The sequence below is a fragment of the Athene cunicularia genome (assembly GCF_003259725.1).
Source record: "Athene cunicularia isolate RWA chromosome 2 unlocalized genomic scaffold, athCun1 chr2_part1, whole genome shotgun sequence".
NCBI lineage: Eukaryota > Metazoa > Chordata > Aves > Strigiformes > Strigidae > Athene > Athene cunicularia.
Window position 1 is genome coordinate 14,665,141 of NW_020799095.1, and position 15,085 is coordinate 14,680,225.

Consider the following 15,085-nt stretch of genomic DNA (forward strand, 5'->3'; position numbering starts at 1 on the left):
CCTCTTCATCTTCACATATTCTCACCGTGAAGAATAAGACTCAAGTTTTACCCATTTACCCTCAACCGATAGCTGCTTTTCTTCCCAAGCTAAGGCGGCTGTTGCAGCTGCAGCAGTGACTGGTGTGCTTGACTCCCACTTAAAATTAACAAAGCACTTTCTCTTTGCTTTGAAAATGACAGCCCGCTCGGTTTGTGCCGCGATGCTCTCCAGCAGTTCTGGGAAGGGTTGCCGTCTGCCGCACTGTCCAGACTGTGCATGGTTTGAAGCTGCCTGCAAGATTTATTTCTGTGTCTGGAAGCAGTCTCTCCCTGTGGTGTCCCAGTCACAATCTGGGCTTTTTTAATAGGATTTCTGTCCCCCATCCCTAGTTGCAAAATGCCTCTTCTGCCTTAGATCAGTCACAAGCATTGCTCTCTCTCATACTGCTTTGTTTCCACTCAGTGCTATTTCTTAACATGTTTTTCCTCCTGTCCCAGAGTTCAGTCAAAGCCATGGAATAAACAGAAATCTGTTTCTCTCAGCATGTGATTTTTTAATTGATTTTTAACTGTTTTGGGGTTTTTTTTTTTTATGAAACAAATTAATAAGAACAACTGTCTCAAGGAACATGATCTCAGAAGTACTCTAGCCTTCAATAAAAGACAAGCACCAGGATGCAAGAGCAAGCACTCAAAATTACGACTTGGTGGCCTGATAATTGACTGTGTAACCTAGGCATTGCCAAATACCTTCTTGCCTAGAGCCCAAGACGGGCTATAGAGCAACAGAACTGTGTTTGGACAGGCAACCTTAGCTTGATCTTCTGGATGTGGCATACTTAACTAAAATCTAGATAACCTCTGTGTATATATTGGCTTATATTGTATTATTTCATACCAAAAAACCACCTCCTCAAAAGTCTGCAGTGAAAATCTAGTTGCTTTTATTTCATATTCACAACTATGCTGTGAGAGTTACACAGGCATCGTGTCTTTAGGTTACTTATTACTCCTTTTAAATGTCTCTTCTGCTATTACCTCATTTTCTTTTCTCTCTAACCATTTTTTATTCCAGGATCATGGAGTCTGTGTAAGTGTGTAATGAGGACGCTGAGACTAAGTGAAAGTAAAATACTTCTAAGTAAAATGATTACATCTTCAATTAATAGAAATATACTTTAAATTCTCCCTTGATTTTAATCTGTTGACAGTGGCAGCTGCTGCTTCCAGTGGTCTTTCTGTACACATTGACTCTTCCAGTCAGCAGTATTACATCAATAAATGCATATGCCTGCCATGTTCTGATTAAATAATGAAACTAAATTATCTGAATTCTCTGCAGAACCTTCTGTGTCAACCGATTTAAATTTTATTTTCAATAGTCTGAACTTTAGGTAGTTACATTTAAAGCAAGTGACTTTTGAAATTTTCCCACTGCATTTAGGTAGGAAAAATAATATATTTTATTTATATATTGCAGCAAATCCCTCAAGACCAACCTACAATTTGTTTTGTAAGTTGTAAACACTTTTAGAGGGACCATAGTTAAATAGTTAAAACAGATATGTAAGCTGCAATATGCAACCATTTAATTTTACTCTGTTTGTCTAGTAACTATCATACTGAAGACAGAAAGCTGGGATTTCCATTTATTACCATCAGAGAAATAATCACATAAATAGCTGAAACGATGTCACTTTAAAAAGGTAAACAAAGCAATAATTGAAAATATTGAAAACCAGCTTACAATATGAAGAGATACATTACAATACAGTAGTAAAATATGAGGAAGAATGGGCATTGCTTTCAGTAAAAGGAATTGGAAGTACCTTTGCTGTATAGTTTCCAGATTCTATCACATCAGGTTTACTTGCTTTGGCTCTAGTTCTCTCTTCTCGTAAAAAAAAAAAAAAAAAAAAAAAAAAAAGGAAAAAAAGGAAAAGTCTGCATAGATAGCAGAAAAAAATGTATATAAAATGTATAAAATTAAAATAGAAACTATATTACAGAATGTTGGGGGAAAAAAATAATAGTCCCCAGAGTGCCCTTCAGGACTTCAAAAAGCTGAAAAAAGTGCTGATATGTGGTCAGTAGAGTGTCTGCTTTTTTGGGATTGATCATTTATTCAGTATGAAAACAAGGAATACATTTTTCAAACTTTAAAACACATAGAAACACCACCTGGAGAAAACATAATTTATGAACAAACCTTATAAAACCTTTGAAGTCTTTGGGCTCCCTCTTGCATTTGGAAATACTGGTGCTATGTATGTACTGCAAGTGTGTTGCCAGCTGTCAAAGACACCCGATACACAGCATGCTGTGATCTACATACTTCGTATACGTGGCCTGAAATAGGGGTGAAGGAAAGCAGTGGTGAAACACAGTGACCCGAGGGATCAGCTTTTAAGCCTTTGGCCTGGGAGAACGTGTTTACACACCAAAACTGCACCATGTTATTCTACAGAAGTTAAAAGGGTATGTTTAGTTTGTGTCATCCCTGGTATATCAATTAAAAGGTGCTCACCTTGTAATAGTTTATTCTGTCATAGAACAGCAGAATAAACTAGAGCAGTTTGTCTATAAATGTTGCATGCAAGTAACCGTGCAACGTAGCACTATTGGAAAAGAAATTGTAACCCTACCACTTCACATTCTTCTCACATTGGTGTAACTACGTGTTGATCAAGCCTTAACCGGGGCAGCAGTTTGCCAGGGCTGAGATTCTCCCTACAGGTAGCAGAGAAAGGCAAAACGATCAAGAAGGAAAAGACTGCAAATATAGTGAAAAGTGTCATAACTGACTAAAGTCTTAATACATAAAACAAGCCAGTACTTTAAATGAAGGCAGATACTACTCAGCCCAAAAGCAGTCATGAAATCTAATTCAGAAACTGCTCAAAAGTGATCAGGGAATTGGAGTGTATATTTTTTATGGTTTAGTGACTGAAAATGATGATATAAATGAAACCACTGAGCAAGAAAGTTCATTGCAGGCTAATGAAAACAGTTGGAAAGACTCAGGGCTCCATTATCCTCTAACAGTAATCATGGCATTCATCTCTACCTGATGTAGCATGCTTTTCTAGTAAACAGCCTTACAGATGATGGACATAACTATCATTTTTCAATATAGTGAAGATGTTCACAAATTTAAACATAATTGTAAAAAAATCAGTTTATTAAAGACATACTTTTCAAAACCTCTTAGAAGAATGTCATTAACTAGAAATACAGAATTGTCCATCCTGCCTCTAGAGTTCAAGGCTTTTCACTTAAGATATGTCCCCATCACTCTTTTGTTTGCCCAAGTATACCTTTTACTGAGAGGGAATAATAGATAGGAAAATGCGATTTTCTTTTTTAAAAAAAATTCTTTGTTAACTGCTAACCACAAGTAAATGAAACATAGAGTGCAAAACTCTTCATTTTTGCTGATCTGAACAGTGTCACACAAGAACAGACAGAGAGAAGTATGGGGCAGGATCTGTCCTCACCTGCACAGCCCTCATTACCACCAGTCATGCCCCTGTGCATATTCCAGCTCACTGTGGCAGTATAACTGAGAAAATCCTTTTCCTCCCCCAATTACATTATGGCCACATCAACCTTTAAATGCATTTAAAGCCGCCCATTTACATCAGTGAAAATGTTTGGTTGTCACAGAAGGGAATTTGATTCAAAGGCAACATCCATTCCTCTAAACATGTCCTCCCCATGCAGCCTCCCAGCCCAGGGGTGCGAGCGACTCTTGTACAGACTGCTTGGGACCAGCAATAGTGGTGGCTGTGCTCATGCGTACAACACTCATTTCAAGTCTCCTCTGTTGCCCTTGCAATCCTAAAACATCACTTCTTTTTTCCCCTCCCCCCTGTCTTTTCCATTTCAAGAGCCAAAAAAAAATGTGAGGACAGTGTTATTGTAACATGATGCTGAGGGTATGTACTGCACACCATCAGGGCATGTAGGGGTTCAGATGATACTGGAACAGCAATGGAGGACTGGGGAGAGAGCAAGGAGCCAAATTTAGTGCAATCTTATCTCTACTCCTATCTGCAACAGTAACTGAGGTAATGCCTCCAGACACACCCAGGTTTTCTCCTACAGGGAACCAGCTGCTTTGATCCAAAAGAGAAGCTGGGCCCGAAGCAACATGCATGCATGCAGTATGCACAATGGGGCATGAATGCAGGAATGAACTAGAAAACTAAGACAGATGCACCCTACTGTAGCACACACACACACACACACACACCCAAATCCATAGGAAAAAATGGTATTGTCCTATCCTGTCCTATCCATCCAGCAGAAGACAACAGCAGACTAATGGAAGCTGAAGCTGGAAAAATTTAAACCAAAGTGAGATAAACACTGTAACAGCAGAATTAATTACTCATGGGAAATGTTATATTGGTTGTAACTGCATCTGGTCTGACATTATAGAGCTCCTTCTAATAGTAATGCTGTAGAGTGATGGGCATAGTATAACAGTTTGTGACAGAATAAAGATAAACACCCATCACAGAAGCAGTCCTGAAAACCAATTATTTAACTACATAGGTTTGCATCTGTCTTTTATAAAATAATATTAGCTATATATGACATTAAATAAGTTAAGAATTTCTTCAGAGTTTGAGAAAAATTCTGATCTATCACCATTCAAAAAAAAAGGACACGCTGTTTTTCTCTGAAAATGCCCTCTGTTGATATGCTAATCATATTAGTGCTCATCCACGGAGGGGGGGCGAAACCTAACACAATGATAGAAACAAGAACCTGTGGGTATAACACAAGGCACAGACATAGATTCTCATAAACCTCACTTCACATTCAGTATAACTCTTCAGTTTTACTGACAGTTTAAATCACGACAATGAAACTGAAGACTTCTATTGACTTTAATATGACTATCCTGTACTTTCTTAATTTTTTTCCAGCAGCTTGAATATATTCAGAGTAACAGAAAAATAAATATGTTATGGTTTATAGCTGCTGAGCTGAAGTAAAGTTGCAGATTTTTTTATTTTGTAAAAATAACAGTTCTTTCCAACCTTCAACCAAGCTTTCAATCAGGCTGAGTTAGCAGAGGTCAGAAAACATGAGAATTTTGTAATATCTTTCAAATATCAAATCCTTTTCCAGAGCAATTCAAATCTTGTGAGACCTCCTTGTATATCTTCTAGTGCTCACTTGAGCCATAGTACACCTTATCAAGAATTGAATCCAACAAGCTGTCCCTATTGCCAAGATCTGTGCTGCAGGATCAAAGCATAAAGCTCAGAGGAAGAAATATTTGGGTAGCAAACCAGTCCTCTGTCTAATTAAAATGCTTGAAGCCTGCATGTGCTAAAACCCAGTTTTCCACAAATGACCTTTCTTTCCAGTAACATTCAGTGCTGAACACTTCTACTAATATATGACTCAGAACTTGTCTACAGAAGGGCACTCAGACACCTGTGCTTTTGCCCAAGGATGTGCACCAAGTACCACCTGGTTCAGCCAGCACATTTACTTCAAACAACTCCTTCAAGTTGTCCAACAACAATTTGCTTTGTATGAATAAGGGTGGTCAGAAGCAACCTTCTGATGCGGCTGTAGCTAGTTTTTCTGACAACCAGATGGTCTTTGTCTTACAAACAATGGGTCACCAACTGAGAAGCTGCAGACACAAAGATAGGTATGGCAGGTAGTAACTAGACGTGGTGAAAGTCCTACTAGTATAGGAGCCAATTTTATCTGCATATGAGAAACGACAGTTGGATCACTGGTTTCTCAAATAAATGCGAATTCAGCCATTTCTGCAATTTTCTTCCAGAAACAACAGATTTAGGAGCTCAAGTCCAATATTAAAAAACACCAAAACCAAAAACCCTACATCCTTAAAGCTACTTCACTGTGTATTGCCAGGCCCAACTTGCACACACACACGCTACAATCTCTTTCCCCTCACTCCCTACCCAGGGGCTTGGCTGCCACTCTTCAAGGTCAGCTTTGATACGGTGGAGTTGTGTAACTTTGGATCAGACTGCTTTGAAAAGTGTTGTGTGAGAAAGAGCTGCAAGATGTGTTATCTGGGGCCTCTGCCCCTTGGTTCGAGAGCTGCATTTGAGATCAGGCCCTTGCTATCAGCACTTCCCTGAGCTGTGTTACAGATATGCCTGTGCCTGGCTATATCTTTTGCTAATCCCGTGATTGCCTTGCTGATTTGACTTCCCAGCTTGGCCTCAGACCCAATTCATTGCTATGGATGTTTCAGTGTAATTTCGTACTGTTGTCATTCAACAAGCAGTGGAATTAGTGCATCCCAATCTATTATGGATTCACATACACCACAATTCCTCTCATCCACCCCTTATATCCTCCAGTCAGAAAATACCAGAGCTGCCTTCACTGTGTTTACAAGACCTCACTTACACTAAAAGCCTCAATCCATACTACCTCCCATCTCCACCACACCTCCGAACCTCTGACTATGCAAGACCATGTATGATGTGACTGCCCTACAAGTACACTGACCAGTCACCTGTGCTGAAGGGGTAGCAGCAGATTAACCAGAGCAGGTAACTTGCACGCAAGCCCTTCCTTCACTGGGGTCACCCATTTGCCCAAAGCTTACAGGAACTTCTTATCTTTGTGCTCCTTTGCTTCTCTGCCAAATTTGCATTGGCCAATAGATACAAGAGCTATCAAAGGGAAAGAATGATACGAGCCCAGATAAAAAGCATTACTTGAACAGAACTAATTTGTTAGATTTTAAACACGGTTATGTGTTGTCTAGCCATGTAGAAAGAAGTTTATTCCATCAGTATTTTCTAATTATGCAGCCAGGAAATAAGTTGCTAAGTAACTAAGAAACAAATTGACAAACTGATGTAGAACTAAACAATTCCAGCAAAAGGCTCCTTCAGGACTTGCACAACACTACTTACCTCTTATGGAGGTGATTAAGTAGGTTTGGCAGGATATTGGTCTTCCAACTCCTGTTGTGCATCTTACACTGGAAAGACTAACACAAAGCACAGATTACAGGTGGACATGCCAAAATGTCTCCACGTTGCCACAGGTAAGACATGCAGCATGAAAAACTCCCTCAAACAGCACTGAGATGTAAACTGTGATCCTCTCATTTAACAGGGTTGTGTATTCTCACAAACAGATTATTTGCAAATTGCAGATCCTTGGTAGCACAAAACTAATCTATTAACATTTTTCATTTTCCTTGTTTCCATTGGATGGTTTCTCATGAATCCTAGCACATTCTACTCTAAGTACCTGAACAGAACAGCATTTACCTTCTGCTTTGAAAATCTCCCCCAGCTTTGCTGCATTTCACCTGGCTGTTCATATTTTTAGTAAATATGAAAGTCTCCCCACATTTTCCTTTCAGTTTCACACACTGATATCTTTATTTCAAGGCTTTTTTTGTAGCATTTAGTTCTTCATTAGCCTGAGGATACAATGACGATGGTTGTCTATATACAAGGACTCCTCTTACTCAGAAAAAATATTGAAGTTGCAAAGATAGGAATTGTCATCTGCTTGTGGACATTAGTTTTCTGAGTTTCTTTCTCTGCTGAAAAGGGTAAATGGAAAGTCATGACTGAAGCAGATGGACCTGTGATAGAGACTACTTCTGGCCATTTACTGAAGAAATCTATTAATATGACACTATAACATCTGTCAATGGCAAATGAGCAACAAGGTCTATAGTGTCAATTGTCAGCTTTTCAAATAAAAAGATAGGGTGGCATCACCTGCACCGACTCATGTTTGTTTGGTCAAGTGAGAGAAACTTTTAATGTAGCTTGAGCATCCAGCCCTGGCTACTGATGGAGGACTTATAATCACTGTTATGACAACACACTGATGTGCATCATGAGCAAAGTGTATTGATTTTCCCTCTGATTCCTCCAGAATAATACATTTATGAGTTATTCCCCTGTCTTGCAGAGAAAGTTCAGTCCAGTTCAGAGTATAGCAGAGATGAATTAAGTTTGTTATGATTAGTCTATTTTGCTGTCAGGATGCCATGTAATTTCTGCTCAACAAGACAGACTAAACAAGTAGCTTTATATTATTCTTCTGAAACTGCAGTAAAGACATATCTGATTTGTTCAACTGCTTCCATAGTAGAAAACAGCACTTTGGAGTATTCAGAGTATTCTAGGAAGATAAAGATGAGCAAAACAAGCAGTCAGGTATCACATTTTCATCTCCTAATTTGTTTCTATGTCACATATAAAGAAAATAATATTACTTCATACTTGTCTGAGTCTTTTCAGGGTTGCCTGTACAATAATGGGCAAAGGAACATGATCCATCTGAAGGTGAATTTATGGCCAAAAGACAGATTGTACCTCTTCACATTACTCCCGTGCAAGCCAGTATTTCTTCTCCAAGGGTGGAATACTTTTACCTTGGCTTTTGTAACTGTTCCTGAAGAGCCCATAATGGTCTTCTTAGGATCGACCTCATGTATTTCAGTAAATGTGGCCACAAAACACTATCCCGAGACATTTCGACCTCATTCAGCAAAGATAAAGTAGCACAACATTATAAACTCTGGTCACTCGTAATTATGGTTTTCACCAATTCAGAATGAAGCTGTGCTACATTTGTTCAGGATACACTTTAGATTTCATGCTTTAAACAGTTTTACAGCTGAAACATAGTTTGGAATGAAGCTGTCATACCATAATGTAAGAATTAAAGAAGAGTAAAATACTTGTAATGTTCTTAGTGGTGGGGCTTGCGCAATTATAGCAGTTTATTCTGTACCTGGTTCAGGTCCAGTGGAGAAAGTATGTTCCCCTGAAAAGACAATTCTATCTTAAGTGGCATTTGAAGAAGTGAAATTTCAATTCTGCTAAGATGATGTATTGTAGTATGTTCTTCTTCTTGTTTCATGATGCATCAACTAACACTGGATTCCAGGTTGCTTATTGAAAACATTGATCATTAGTTCCTTTAAAAGCATTAGATTCAGTTTCAAACACATGGCATGTGTTGTAGACACAAAAATAATCCAATGAGTATAATGTGAGGGCTGTGAGGGCACTGTTAATTTGCAAAACACAGTGTAAATCAAGATTTAAAAGCATCTTTGCACCCTGAACACCTGCATTAATCTTGTGTGTAGACGTGGTTGGCTTGCAATTACTCCAGTGTTATTTAACTTCCCTAGATATACCCAAAGACAATATTTTCTTTCTTCCTTGTCAAAACCAGTAGAAATATCCACTCAGGAGATATGATCTGTTTGATAAAAATGTTTGGAGCAGATCTTTAAGCTCTAGCGATGCCTCATTTCTACAAAAATTGACAGCTGACTCAGAGTTTATTGCCTGGTTATCACACTAAGACAAATTCTAACCCTGAATAAAGTGCTTCGCACAGCTACAACTACTCTCTGAACTACCTCGTGTAACTGATTAAACCTGAATCAATGTTATAGGAGTGTTTTACAATGTGGAAGCATTTTTGGTCATTCAATGCAGCCAATACAAACTTACCCCCTGTAGGAGTATACACGTCAGGGGATCCAGAATTATGAGTCAAAAATCACATTGGTGTGCAGGCAACCAAGCACAGGATTTGTTTCCTCAGGTGGTTTATGAGCTACAGTCTTGACTGAGTAAGCGACAACCTTCTAAAGCATTGATTAGAACAGTATGGAGACTCCAGTGCTCGTATCCTACATTAAATCTATAAACTTGCAGCCACCTTCTGAACGTGGCAGAAATATTAACAGCATAGTTCGTTCCCAGCACACTGCACTCAGGATTTCTATCCACATGGAAACACTAGTCCGGGGACTAGTAATTTCATACTCCTGCTGTTCACATGGAGCTCTATGGCGGTCTTTAATAAAGTGTCCCAGCGGTTTGCAGCATGCGAGCCAGCCCTCCCCCGGGCCATACAGCGCAGGCGGCCTGGACTTGTCACCAGGAAAGTTTTCCTTTTGCATTGGGAGTTTGCCGACCTCTGGCTGCTTGCAGTGTTCATAGCCAACGTCTTTCTTTATCTCAGGCTATCTGAAGGGCACCCTCTTCTGTCCAGCACCCAAATTGCACCACCACACTGATTCTCCCAGATGATGTTTCTCAATGAAAATTGCAGTCCTGGTGTTTTTCTGTGAGATTAGTAATATCATCATCCATCCCACGCCGTGATGGGATAGAAGACTGTTCTACATATGTTAATGAAGACAACAGGTGTGAAGGAAAAATCAGAATATTACAATATTACAAAAGCAGGACGATTTACAATGGTTTGGATTGATGGAAAGAACTATTTATCTGAGTTACAAGGACTACGATGAATGTTATCCACTGCACAGTTCTCTGAAGAGCTGTTCTTGCCAAGTAAATGCAAGAATTTTACTGTTTTTTCTGGGTGGATTGTCTCAAACTCTGAGCTTTCATTAGAGCAATCCAGGACCAGGAACTGCTGCCATCGTCTGCTCCAAACGGTGAGTGTTTTGCTTGGTTTTGTCAAAGTTTTAAGGACACAGTGTCTGTCCCAGTTCACATCCATCCCCACAGGCATGTATTTATTTAACTGAAACAAACAAACAAAACCTTTAATTTAAACTACTTCATTTTCAGGTGATTTTCAAGTGGCTATCCTAAGGAAACAAGGCTTCTGTGGCTACCCTGTATCTCTGCTGACCCCTGGTAATAATGGAAACAACTGGCCCATTTCAGACAAATCTGACAGATGGACAGAGATCTCAAACATAGTAAGCTCCTACAAATTTTCTAGTAATTTGCAGCTGGAAATAAAAGCCTAATAGAAAGGGCACCTTAATTAGTGCCCCCACTCAGCGTGAGTCCACAGTCTGTTTAGATCACAACCAGCGATGCCACGTGCCATCCCATGTCCTTGCTGGCTGCAAGGGGAGAGGGAATGGAGGAGAGGTCACAGGAGATACAGAGGAGGAGGAAGCTGGACAACCACATGGATGTGGAATATAAATCACCAGGAAAGGAGGTTTCATGAGGTCAACTAAGAGATCAACTTATTTCCTCTCTCCCTTGTGGCTGGCTCGTCATGTTTTAGAGCCATGTTATTTGGATTGACTTTGGCAGCAGGTGACTAGAAGATCAGAATGCTGTCTATCCATCTGTTGTGTCGATTACTGTAATTTCTTCCCCTATGTGTTGTTTATATCATGTTTGGATGTTATTTTGAGATTTTTTTTGTGAATACACATGGCAATAACTACCAGGACATACAGATCTTCACTACTATGAAAGGGGAAAATAAAGCTAAAAGGATGTTTTTGGTAATGTTTAGTGAAATAAGAGATGGCACATTTAAACATAGGTTTTTGATTAATTGCTTGACTGCTGTATAACAACTGCTTGGAGAAAAATATCTGGTCAGTGGTTTATCCACTTTAATATTGTTCAGTTTTTAGGACAGAATAAACCTAGAGAACATGAGTTAAATATTTTTCACTGATCAGATTATGTCAGGTTCCCATTTTTTCCATGGAAAATAAGAGCTGACCTTCACCTTCATGTCACATATAATGCACCAATGCAGCCATGGTCACAGCAAAAGAATTTTACAGGCTTTATAAATTCAAGATTTCATAACATATCAGTAGGTAATGAGATACATTGCCTGTATCAATAAGAGATGCACTGACATACAAATGCATAACCCAAGCACTGATAGAATTTCCACCATACTTCATTGCTACATCCTGTGTAATTTTAGACCAGAAGAATATTTACTTGGATGAGGTATAAAATCGGGTATATCTCTTTTGATCCTGCAAATTTTCGTTTTATTACAGCCACCTAATTATGCAGTTAAGAATCAGATTTCTCAGGAGGATAAGAAAAGATCCCTGTATAGGAATGAAAAGAAATCCATTAAATCTACTTTCTTTTGCATAAGTTGTCTTCAGAGTATAAGCCAATAAATAAATAAGATAAAATCAGGATGGTAAATTCTACCCTTATGCTTATAAAGGAAATTTCTAAAATGTGGAAATGTTATTTTTAAATATTAAAGACAGGAATTGGTAAAAGTGTGTACTGTAGCTAAAGAACTAGCAAAAATAAGTGTCCTTGCTGTCAGAGTTTAGGCACACCAGCCTCCCCCCCAGCCCTGGAAAATACAACTGAGGAGCTAGAATGAACTTGTGATGCTGCACTGAACTGCATGTATGAGTGACGCCTGCAAGATGCTGGAGGAGGAGGAGATGGATGTTCTTTCCCTTGTGAATTTGTTCCTGCATACTTAAGGTACCGAACTAACATATGTATGCACATATGTCAAGTGTACATATGCAAAGAGGTACGGAAACCCCCACACTGCTATTCAGTGCGATTTCTACCGACCTAGGTGGGATTGCTGGGGAACTTCAGGCCGATGGAGCCCAGCAGGCTTCTGCAGAGCACTGCTAGCACTAGGGGCAGAAGAGAATTCATAGTAATGGCCAGCCCTCTTTTGCCAGGCAGGCGCAGTTTAATTAGAGTTCATCTTGGATATCACCATGATGAGGAGGTCCTGCTGGTGCCTGTTGAGCAGCACCGGGTAGAACCATGCTGCAAAAGCAGAGCTTGTGCTGGTTGAAGTCCTGCAGTAACAAAAGTTCAAAAAAATGAAGTTGAAGCATTAACAACAAAAAAAACCTCACCTGCAATTTAAGGCCTTCTGAGAAAGGTTTGGATTCTGTTCTGATTCAAAAAATAGAGATTCAAGCTGCTTTCTTGGTTTAGGTCCAGGCTCCTGGTTCTGCTTTCTGGCACTAACAATGTATGTCAGTCATCAACCCAGAGACAGACCAGGCTATAGACTGGGAAAATCTGGATGCCCTTAATGAACAGAATAATAAAATTAAATGAAATGTGGTTAGTGTATATGCTCTGTCATGCTGCTGGAGAGCAACAAGAAGAATCCTCATGAAGAGCTGGGGGCTGGAAATACAGGAAGAAAAGAAACACATAAGACAGTCACAGAAAACTGTCAGCCAACTGCCAGCCACTCAAACTATGAGGCAAAATGTGCATAGCTGTGAAAAAGGCAAGTATCATAAAGAATGTAAAAAGGAGGTGTTTCCAGCAAAGATACCTGAATATTACTATTTTTAAAATTGCTGAATTTTCATCTCAAATGCTGTATACATGCTGTGTACTCTTTAGGAGAGATGAATTCACACTGGACCACAACTACTCGGATGATAAAGAGAGCACAGAGCCCCTCTCTGACATGCGACTGAAAGAGTGCAGTGTACTTAGTCTGCAAAAATGAAGGTTGCCAGGGAAAATGACCACACAGAAATCAGATGATAAATGACACTTTGGAGAAAGAGATACAACCTAGAGGGCAGGGGTTTTTTTATAAGTAATGTAAAATGCTATTAATGGATCATTAATATATTTAACCTAGGAAATAGAAAAATATTTTTAATCTACATAGTTTTGAGGCTCCAGGACAACTTTTCGATGGGAGTAATGGTAGCAGAAAATTAAACAATTTCAAGATGAAGATTAATAAATTGTAAATGCAAGGATAATATATGCGGTGGCCTGCATTAGGGAGAGAGTAGCAAAATTGACCCAAGGAAGTCTTTGCCAGGTCTATGTCCATATCAACAGCTTCAGAGAAACAGAAGCTCTGACTGGTACAAGGGTGCTGTAAAAAGTTCTGAAATAAAACTTTGGAAATCCACATACTACCATTATTAATTATGTTACTGCTGCTAATTTTAGCAGAAATCTTTTTGGCAAGTGAGGCTTACATCCCAGTGACATATTTTCTTCTAAGCTGAAGTCTCTGAGCTATCAGAGTTTCTATTTTCTTAACACTCCTCTTGTCTTACATTTTTTAAATTTTCATTTACTTTCTGGACATATCTCCTTCAGTTAAAAGTTTTCCCAATAAAGGGCAGGGTTTCTCTGAACTCTTATCTCTTTAGAATTTTTATGACTTCAGAAATTTTCAGATAAATTCTTCATATCTTTTCAGATTTTTGACTGTTAGTGTGGCTTAGTGGAACCATATCTTCTCTTCTACATAAAAACATAGCCTATAACTATATTCATGCAGAATTTTAAAGCAGAGATTCAAAAGTATTGTCTTTACTGCTACTGCTCTAATTGCTCCAAGAGTAACTTTATAATATTTGCATTCCCAGTAGGCAGTAGTACAGAAAGGAAAGCCATAGCAGCTTTGTTTTTCAAAACCTGTCATGTACTGTAAGCAGTGATGAATCTGGATACAGAATATCAAAAGACACACACAGTGTTCCCCTTCATTAAACAAGCATTTGATTTAAAAACATGTATTGGCTGCCAACTACAAATACACTGTTTTCTAGATCAAAGAGTCTGTGTGAGGTACAAAATCACTCACGGTGGTTGTCATCGAAGTGCCGGATATGCATATTCTCTCAGGATACTTTAAACAGGTGCAGCCAAGTGTATAACCAGGCAGCACGAGCAGACCAGCTTGTAAAAGGAGAATTCTTGGCAAGAAAAATTAACCTATCATCTGAGCTCCACGCAGCTGCCACTAGGATACTTGCAGTACCTGTGCATATGCACATTAAGTAGGTGATTTGTGCAGCCACTGCACTGCAGTGTGCAGCATAAATATGTCTGCAGATTTGGAAGAAGCAGAGGGAGTAGATGGTGATGCTGAAAATGACTCACTGGATTTCAGGCGAGCAGCTGGGATGCTGAGTATGCACAACAATTGAAGAACAGAATGGAGATTATCCACCCTGCACCCTCCCTGCAGGAGGACAGGCAGTGAGGGTTGGGGCTGAGGAAGGCAACCAAAGCAGGAAAATCACGGGGATTTTAAAATGAGACAAAACCACTGAGGTCTCACTGTTACTCTGCTGTTATCAACTGTCTTTGAAACAAGGCTAGAAATGGCCCTTGTAAAGAATGACAACCAGTCTGCTGATACGAGCTGGTTTGTCAGTTTGAGTTGGCAGAAGTTTCTACAGTTAACATAGCAGTTACTGCTTTGCTGATGACCTCTGTAGATATCAGTGGTGACATCTCTTTTTATTCAACATGCATTGATAAAACCACAGGTAATGGCACACCCAAAAAAAAAAAAAAAAAAAAAAAAGA